The sequence below is a fragment of the Lepidochelys kempii genome, chromosome 1, assembly GCF_965140265.1.
Source record: "Lepidochelys kempii isolate rLepKem1 chromosome 1, rLepKem1.hap2, whole genome shotgun sequence".
In the NCBI taxonomy this organism is placed as follows: Eukaryota; Metazoa; Chordata; order Testudines; family Cheloniidae; genus Lepidochelys; species Lepidochelys kempii.
In genome coordinates this window covers 2,656,877-2,665,382 of record NC_133256.1, presented here as the reverse complement: position 1 = coordinate 2,665,382, position 8,506 = coordinate 2,656,877, and the positions used below count along the sequence as shown (strand labels likewise).

At 43.3% G+C, this 8,506-nt stretch overlaps 1 pseudogene; it reads left to right on the top strand.

The window, feature by feature from the left end:
* The first annotated feature begins 1,257 nt into the window (after positions 1-1,257).
* Positions 1,258-2,196, top strand: LOC140916155 (olfactory receptor 52P1-like; annotated as a pseudogene).
* The last annotated feature ends 6,310 nt before the right edge of the window (positions 2,197-8,506 follow it).

Below are 8,506 nucleotides of genomic sequence, written 5' to 3'. Positions count from 1 at the left end.
GTAATGCCAGATCACTATATCAAGTATGCAAGATTCAATTTGCCCTGACAATCTGAGTGTCTATTATTGACAAATGATAATCGCTATTTCCCTTAGGGAAACTTTGATCCTTTCCAATACACGAATGGCACTGTGGACTAGACCTATGGTCCATCTAGTCCAGTGTCCTCTCTCTAACACTGACAGCCCTAGGAGCTGCAGAAGAAGGTGTAAGAAACCCAGCAGTAAGTGGATGGGGGGGGATGACCTGACAATCCTGAGAGCCTCACCCGAATGCCTAACAGCTAGAGACTGACTTGTGCCCTGAAACACAGGGGTGTATAGGCTTTCCAAAATGTTTATTTAGCTGTAACTATTCTAACTGGATAATCTCACTATGTAAATGTCCAAACTCTTCTTGATTCTTCCTTAGCTTACGGTCTGAACAACCTCTTGTGGCAATACGTTCCTCAGTCACATTGGGCACTGAGTGAAGAATGCATTCTATTTTTATCTATTTTGAATGGGCCATGTTTCAGTGTAATGTCATGAGACAGGGAGAACATATCATCGATCAGCTCTTTACCAGTGAATATTTTATAGACTTTTCTCATGTCCCCTCTTATTCATCTCCTTTGTAAGGTAACAATCCCAGTCTTTTCAACCTATCTTCATATGAGTCCCCCCCCCCAGGCCCTTAATCATTCTTGTTGCCCTTTCCTAAACCTCTCTGGTCCTGCAATATCCTGTACGAGAAGGGTGCTTGGTACTACACAGAGGAGTCCAGAGGATGGTAAAACATTGACTGACTGATATCATGGCATTGTATTTTCTGTATGATTTTGTACCCCACTCCTCCTGCATCCCGATATTTTGCTCAGTTTCTGTCCCTGCTTGCACTGTGAGCAGGGTTTCACAGAGCTGTATACCATGATGTCCAGGCCCCTGTAAGGATTTTGAGGAGTTCAAGTTTATACCTCCAGTGGGCATAAACACTGCAGTTACTGACATTGAAATTCATCTGCCAGCATGCTGCCCATTCCCCTGGCTTTGTTAGCTCCCTCTGAGGACTTCTCTAGACTGGACTATGACTGAAATATTCTGGTGCCATCTGTAAATGTTGGCAACTTACTGCTCAACCCTCTTTCTACATTGGTAATAACTATAAAATGTTTACTGTAATAATTGATTGAAAGTGTCTAACCCACCTCGCTGTGTTTCTCTCCCTTCACAGGCAACTGGAGCATTTCTGAGCATGATCGAACGATCAACCATCTCATGGCAGTTTTCAACCTCACCCCCTCTGATCCTTCAGTGTTCATTCTAATGGGCATCCCTGGCCTGGAAGCTGCCCACCTTTAGATTTCCATCCCTTTCTCTATGTTCTACATTATTGGCCAGATGGGAAATTTCATGATTCTCTTTGTTGTCAGCGAAGAGCAGACCCTGTACAAGCCTATGTACCTGCTTCTCTGCATGCTGGCAGTCACAGACATTGGCATGTCTACATCCGCCATGCCGAATGCACTGTGTATATTTTGGTTCAATTTGAAGGGCATGACTGTGGGTGGATGCCTCACCCAGACTTTCTTCCTTCACACTGTTTATACGATGCACTCAGCTGTCCTTGTAACAATGGCCTTCGATCGATACGTTGCCATGTTTAACCCTCTGAGATACTCCACCATCCTCACCAACACATGCATAGCTAATCTAGGACTCCTGGGTTTGATAAGAGCTGTTCTCTTCATTCTGCCCATGCCCCTGCTCCTGAGGAGGCTGCCATTCTGTGCCAAACGCATTATCGCCCACACGTACTGCGACCACATGGCTGTGGCAAAGACGTCGTGTGGGGACATCACAGTCAACAGGATGTATGGCTTGGTGATAGTGGTTTTAGTCTTTGGGTTAGACCTGGCACTCATTGTCCTGTCATATGGCCTGATTATCAGGGCTGTCCTCAGAATCTCCTCCAAGAAAGCCCATCAAAAAGCCCTCAACATCTGCACAGCCCACATCTGTGTAATGCTGATTTCTTATACTTCTGTCCTCTTAACCACTCTGATTCACCGGTTTGGAAAGGGCGTTGCTCCCCATGTTCACATCATCTTGGCCAACCTCTATGTCCTCCTCCTGCCCGTGCTCAACCCTATCATTTATGGGGTCAGAATCAAAGAACTCCATGACAAAGTGGGCAAATACACCTGCAGAATATGATAGCTGGGGACCAATGACTTTAAACCTGTGTGACAAGAGGGCAAAAGGAGATCTCCTTGTTAATTATGGGTGCTCTCTCCTAGTTTGGTTGAACACAAGATTGTGGAAGTTCGCAATCTGAAAAATTCCTTAGACCTAATTTCTTATGACTCAATGACCAAGCACTGCTCTTTCTCTTGCTGAGTTCCCTCTCTCTGACCATCACCTGATCTTTCAGTGTCACCCATCAGCTTCCATCCTCTCTCCTGCTGCCACTCGGCCTCTCTATGGCTGTCAGACTACCAGAAGATACTGCACCTTTCTGAAGCAGGGTGGCTTCCCTATGTGAATTGGGTCCTTGTCCATTTGACAAGATTAAACCACATTTTCTGATAGCCAAAGACAAATAAAGCAACTACAGTGCTGCATTTCTTTATCATATGTACAGTGATCTGGTGAACAAAATTTACCTGATTTTCTACATCCAGTCCCTAAAGAATCCTGGAGGGGAAACCAAATGTTTCTGTTGGAAAGTGCTAATACAGGAAAGCTGCTGCAGGGATTGAGGACATTCTACTAGAGCTAATTAGCGAGAGTTGTGAAATTGTGTGTTTTTGAGAACTGGACTGTGGTTCCCTGAATTGCAGGGAACCACCATATGATGTGCACTCAGCCAGTATGAACTAATAAAATAGAACACCTAATAGTTATGGGTTAATTGGAAAGCAAGCTTTTAGATGCAAAGTCAAAATCTAGGTGGCAGTTTCTGTGAATCATAATGGGAGGAAGGGAAAGGCAAGTAAACAAGTGAGAATGAAAGAAGATAAATGGATGAAATCCTTGAGTCTAGATGCCTCTGATAATAGATGTTTATTGAAAGTTAAGAAAAGTGATGATCCGGTAGGGGTCATTATGTCCTACATGTGTTGTACAAGGTATAAAAGATTAGCTGTTAAACTGTACTTTGGAGCAGCCTTCTGAAGCCACCTTGAAGACATTTTTCCTCACACCATTTCTCACCAGCACATTAACAACTGGCCTCTGTCAAGCTGTTGTTAATTACTCAATACCATTCCAGATGTTAGACATAGGTAAATAGCTGGACTGTTCTAAACTTATTGCTTAAGTGTTGTTAGTATATAGGCCAATTTGTCAGGCTGAGAGAGAATTTGGGGTTTCAATTTTTGATACTCTCATATCTTACATTAATATGTGTGAAGAAGAATGAATAAAGACTCTGTGTTTTCCTCTTCTCACAACCAAATAGGGCTTTTAACACACTGAGAAAAGATAAGGGTAGAGCTAAAGTGCTACAGGGTATGGGGGGAGTATAATACATGAGCATACACTGGAGGGCTGCCTGGCTCTTCTCTTGAGGCAAGGTCAAACTCTAAAAGGCCAAAGAAATGTCTTTTTCTGACCATAGCACAACCTGATTCCTTACCCTTCCCATGGAACACAAAAGACGTGGGATGAAGACCCTAAATTCATGATCTTCCAAAACAGAACATGACCAGAAGTTGCCAAGGGTGTGCCTTGCAGGTAAATTTGGAGCTGCTAAGGAGGAGGAGATGGGAAATGGGAATGGAGAACGGGGACACAGGGCAAGGCTCTGCAGCATAAGAGCTGGGAATGGGACAGTGGGAAGCAAGGCTCTGTGGTATACATTCTTGCTGGAAACTAACCCCAACATAATATTGTCTGCATTTTGGACTTCTGGTCTTCTGCTTTCTGTGACAAGAACCAGGGGAGGGAGTGAAGGGAAAGCCCTCTACCATGTGTGCTTAAATCTAATACATTGCAGTGTTAGAGCTGAATGGGTCTAATATTTATTTAATTTTCTTTCTTTTATAGAAATTAGATACAGTGCTCCTGACAGCTAAAACTAACATGTTCTGACATCTTCTGTCAAATCACTTAACGGACACTGGTTAGGTTTAAATTTTAATGCTAATTCTTTGTTACTAACTCTTGAATACAACAATAGAAAGCAATCTAGATTTTTCTACCATTGTTTCAATCACTGTTTTGCAGTTCACAAAGCTTGGAATAGATCATTTAATGTTTGGAAACATCCTACTAGGGCAAGGCTACATGAGTTTATACTGCATCTGCCAGGGGCTCTAGAGGTTTTACTCCACTACAAATAGACTATAAACAGGAGTGAAACTGACACTTTCAGTTCAGTTTCAAGTCACTTTCATGGTATTGCCAACCCCAAATATTCAAAAATCATGAATCAGGCTTACCAAAAGTCATGAGATTACATAAAAACAGTAAATGTGGTGATCTTTTTATTTGCCTTCTGCTTTTGGAGCCTTGAGGTTGCACTGGGGTCACATTTTGAAGCTTTCTCCACAGTCACGAGGGCTAGAAATTTTTCTTTAAGAAAAAAGGCTGAAATAATCACATATCGACTTGACTGTAGGAGCTTTGGCTTTAAGGAAAACTACAATTATCATGAGACTTGTCATAAAATCATGATAGCTGGAAACACGGGCCATTCTTATGTTCTTAAACAAAAAGCAAAGGTCCATCTAGCCCAGTACCCTGTCTTCCGACAGTGTCCAGTGCCAGGTGCCCCAGGGGGAATGAACAGAACAGAGAATCATCAAGTGGTCCATCCCCTGTCGCTCATTCCCCGTTTCTGGCAAACAGAAGCTAGGGACACCATCCCTGCCCATCCTGGCTAATAGCTGAAGGGTTAAAATCCATTTTTAATGTAATAACCTGGTATATGGATTTGTGTATAGGCCCAAAGTCCACAGTTTGGTCAAGAGGTCAGAAGCCTAGCAACAGTTAAAATAAAGCAGAATAACCAAAGATAACCTTGCTTTTGCTAAGATATGCCTGGTCAGCAAAATGCCAGATGTTGGGGGCAATAATTGTGTCTTATTCAAAGTTGCAAATAAAACAAAGAAGCCCTGTTTCTGTTGTGTTAGTTTCTTCTGTAGGGAGATGTTCTTCCCACACATCCAACCTTGAGTTTATGAAAAGGTTGGAACATGTTAGTATAAGATATGGTCTCCTCCCACCTCCCTTTCCCGGGAACCAATGCCTGCCTTAAAACACAAATAAGCAACTTGAAAGACAATCTTTATTGCCATATACTTTCACTGTTTCTTTGCTTTTACCCCTAGATATGTATCTGTTGGACAATCAAAGGAGCTACTTCATTCCTATGGACCCCAAATTGAATCCAACATATATTCTATACTAATACATTTATTAAAGTACTAATTAAATGCTACATGTTAATTTGTCAACTTGAGACCATGGACAGAGACATTATGTAAACTTTGACCACTGGCTACTGTGCTATCATGTCTTGCTGCTAGACCTATCCGGGAGTGTGGGACTGCCTACCCCGTCACTTTTCCCCGCCCATGGAAAATCCATACATTCCATTGTAATCAATTGATTGGCAGTGTCTCTGAGCTAATAAGCGAGGTGACATTCTGTCAGCACTGTACATAATAAACTCCTATGCTTGATCTCTACACCGTGTGGATTGATGTCCTTCATAGCCATTGATGGACCTATCCTCCATGAACTTTAAGGCTAGTTACTTTACAGAAGGCCCTTCTATACACTTCATACTTCAATATCTGAGCCATCTTATCCACGGCTAAAGATCTTAAACACACTGGGACAGGGATAACATTTTCTGGCATATTCTGAACAGCGCTGAGCACAGAGATGCTGCACAGCAGCAAAACTGACGGGCAGAACCTGCCATCTCTCGGGGGTTAAGAGAGCTCCTCTCATCCGACTCTCATGCTCTCTCTTTCTTCGTCCTTCCTGACCTTTGTGCTGCTTTTTATGCTGCCAACCACGACATCCTTCCCAATTGCCTGGGACCATTTGCTGGAGTCTCAGAGAGCTGCCTTCTTGGTTTGGCTCCCATCTATCTGAGTCCTCTTTTTTGCAGCATGCAGCAAAGAGATAGGCTGGTCCAGTGGATAGTGAGCTAGCCCTGAGTTCTAGGAACATTTGAAACCCCCCCCTAAATACCTTTGAAAATCTGGCCCTTGGTCTGTGTGCCCCTCAGTGCCCCACCTGTACAATGGGCAGAACAGCACTGCTTTACCTCAGAGAGGTTGTCAGGAGAAATAAACTGGTGATACTCTGCCCGCAGCTCGAAAGCTACATGGGGCTCTTTGAAATGTAGCCTGTGGCTCTTCAGGCTCCCCCTCGGAGGACCGGGCACAGCTGATTTGCAGCGCTTCAGGAGGGAGGGAGCCCCTGCTCCTCCCCCGCCCACCTGGAGCACCGCGAATCAGCTGATTGGAGGAACAGGGCTAGTTGAGCTCAGAGACAGAGCAAGCTCCAGGAAGGAGGGAGAAGAGCTCAGTGGTTTGAGCATTGGCTTGCTAAACCCAGGGTTGTGAGTTCAATCCTTAAGGGGGCCATTTAGGGATCTGGGGCAAAAATTGGGGATCGGTCCTGCTTTAAGCAGGGGGTTTGACTAAATGACCTCCTGAAATTCCTTCCAACCCTGAGATTCTATGAAGGAAGCCCTCGTATCCTCAGCCCTTGTGCCAGGGCCAACAAGGAGAAACATTGTAAATAGCACTGCTGCATGGAATGGTAAAGGTGTGGATGGAGGGAAGAAGAAAAAACAGCCTAGTGTACCCGTGGAGTCTGAGCCGCCTTCTGTAACTGCTAACACTAGGACCCCAGTTAAAAAACAATTAAAATTCTGTGAAAAATCATGTGTATTCCTCTTGTGTATGTTAGTACTCCCTGCTATGGGCACACTACTACACATGGCGACAGCAACGAAAAAAAGCAAGTCCCTGACAAAAAGGAGCATGAGAAAGAGGTGAAAAAACTTCAGCTATCTGATTCAACAGTGTTGAGTAGGACATTGGCTATCTCAGAACACACTGAAAATATCCTCAAGGAAAGGTTGCCTTCTTCAGAGTTTGTTAGCCTTGCTATGGATGAAAGCCTGGATATCAATGACATCCCACAGTTACTGCTATTTGTCAGAGCTACAACTGCTGATCTTGATGTGATGGATTAATTATTAGACATGGTTCCCCTGCAAAACGGAATGATCGGAGAGAAAATTAAAATCACCATATTGGACACCTTGAAAAAGTTCAACATACAACCACAAGAAATTACAGCTACAACACCCGACAGCACTCCTGCTATGCTTGGTAAGAAAAACGAGGTGGTAGCTTTTCTGAAACAGGCACTGAAAACAGATGAGAATGACTTTTTTTGTATTATTGCATTGTGCATCAGCAAGCATTATTTGCAAAATTTCATTCTCTAAATGCTGTGATGATGGACATAGTTCAATTGATTAATTATGTCAGGGCCCGCGCTAGGAACCACCAGCAATTTTGGCTTTTCTGTGAGGAATTTGACACCCAGTATGGGGATTTTGTTTTGCACACTGAGCTAAGATGGCTTTTGCGAGGGCACATGCTAGCACATTGTGGATGTTTTGGAATCATTAAAACTTTTCATTGTTGGGCAGGGAGAAACCAATCAATTTTCTGCTCACAACTTGGAGATGCAGGTTTGTTGATGGAGTTTGTGGAATTGAAGAGCTCTGATGAATCGGCATGCCAATTCCGCCAAAATACAGATGTGAACTTCTGGAAATCAGTAAGCCATCTTCCAAAAATCTCAAAATTAGCCAGAAGGTTTATTTCAATATTTCCCTCAACTTTGAGAGTAACAAGATTTTGCCTCTTGCTTTCAATCTTTGAAAGTGCAGAGAAGGATGCTTCACATTGCTAACGCACAAAAGAGTCCCTTTAAATTGCTGTTTCAAGCCTAGAACAGAGCTTGTGTCTCAGAGGGGTAGCCATACATCAAACAGACAGCCAGGCAACTAAATACATGCAATACGTAAGTCAGCTAAACTTAGTTTTTGTTGTATTGAAAATTTATTTGAAAATTTTAGAGTATTTGGTTATATTTAGAGGTATATATTTAATATTATTGTATGTGTGTGTTTGGTGGCGTGGTGTGCAGGGCATACAGTAGTCATGTGGCTCTTTTGGTTAATGGTGGTTGCAAACGTGGCTCCGGAATCACAAAACTGACTACCACTGGGTTAGACATTGTGAGGTGTTCAGGTACTATGGTGATAGGGCCACATAAGTACCACAGATAGAGTGGGAAGTTCTCTCTACCATGGCTAGCTCTTCCCTGGGTTTTGGCCCCTTCTTTTCACCTATTTCCCTCATGTCTCCCTCCTTTTTGAATGTCGTTGGCTGTATTTCTTCTGAGTCCCCAGGATTCTATCGTCTAGTCCCCCTCTCTCCAACTCCAGTGGAGGGATTCCTGTTTTACAGTTTCATCTAAG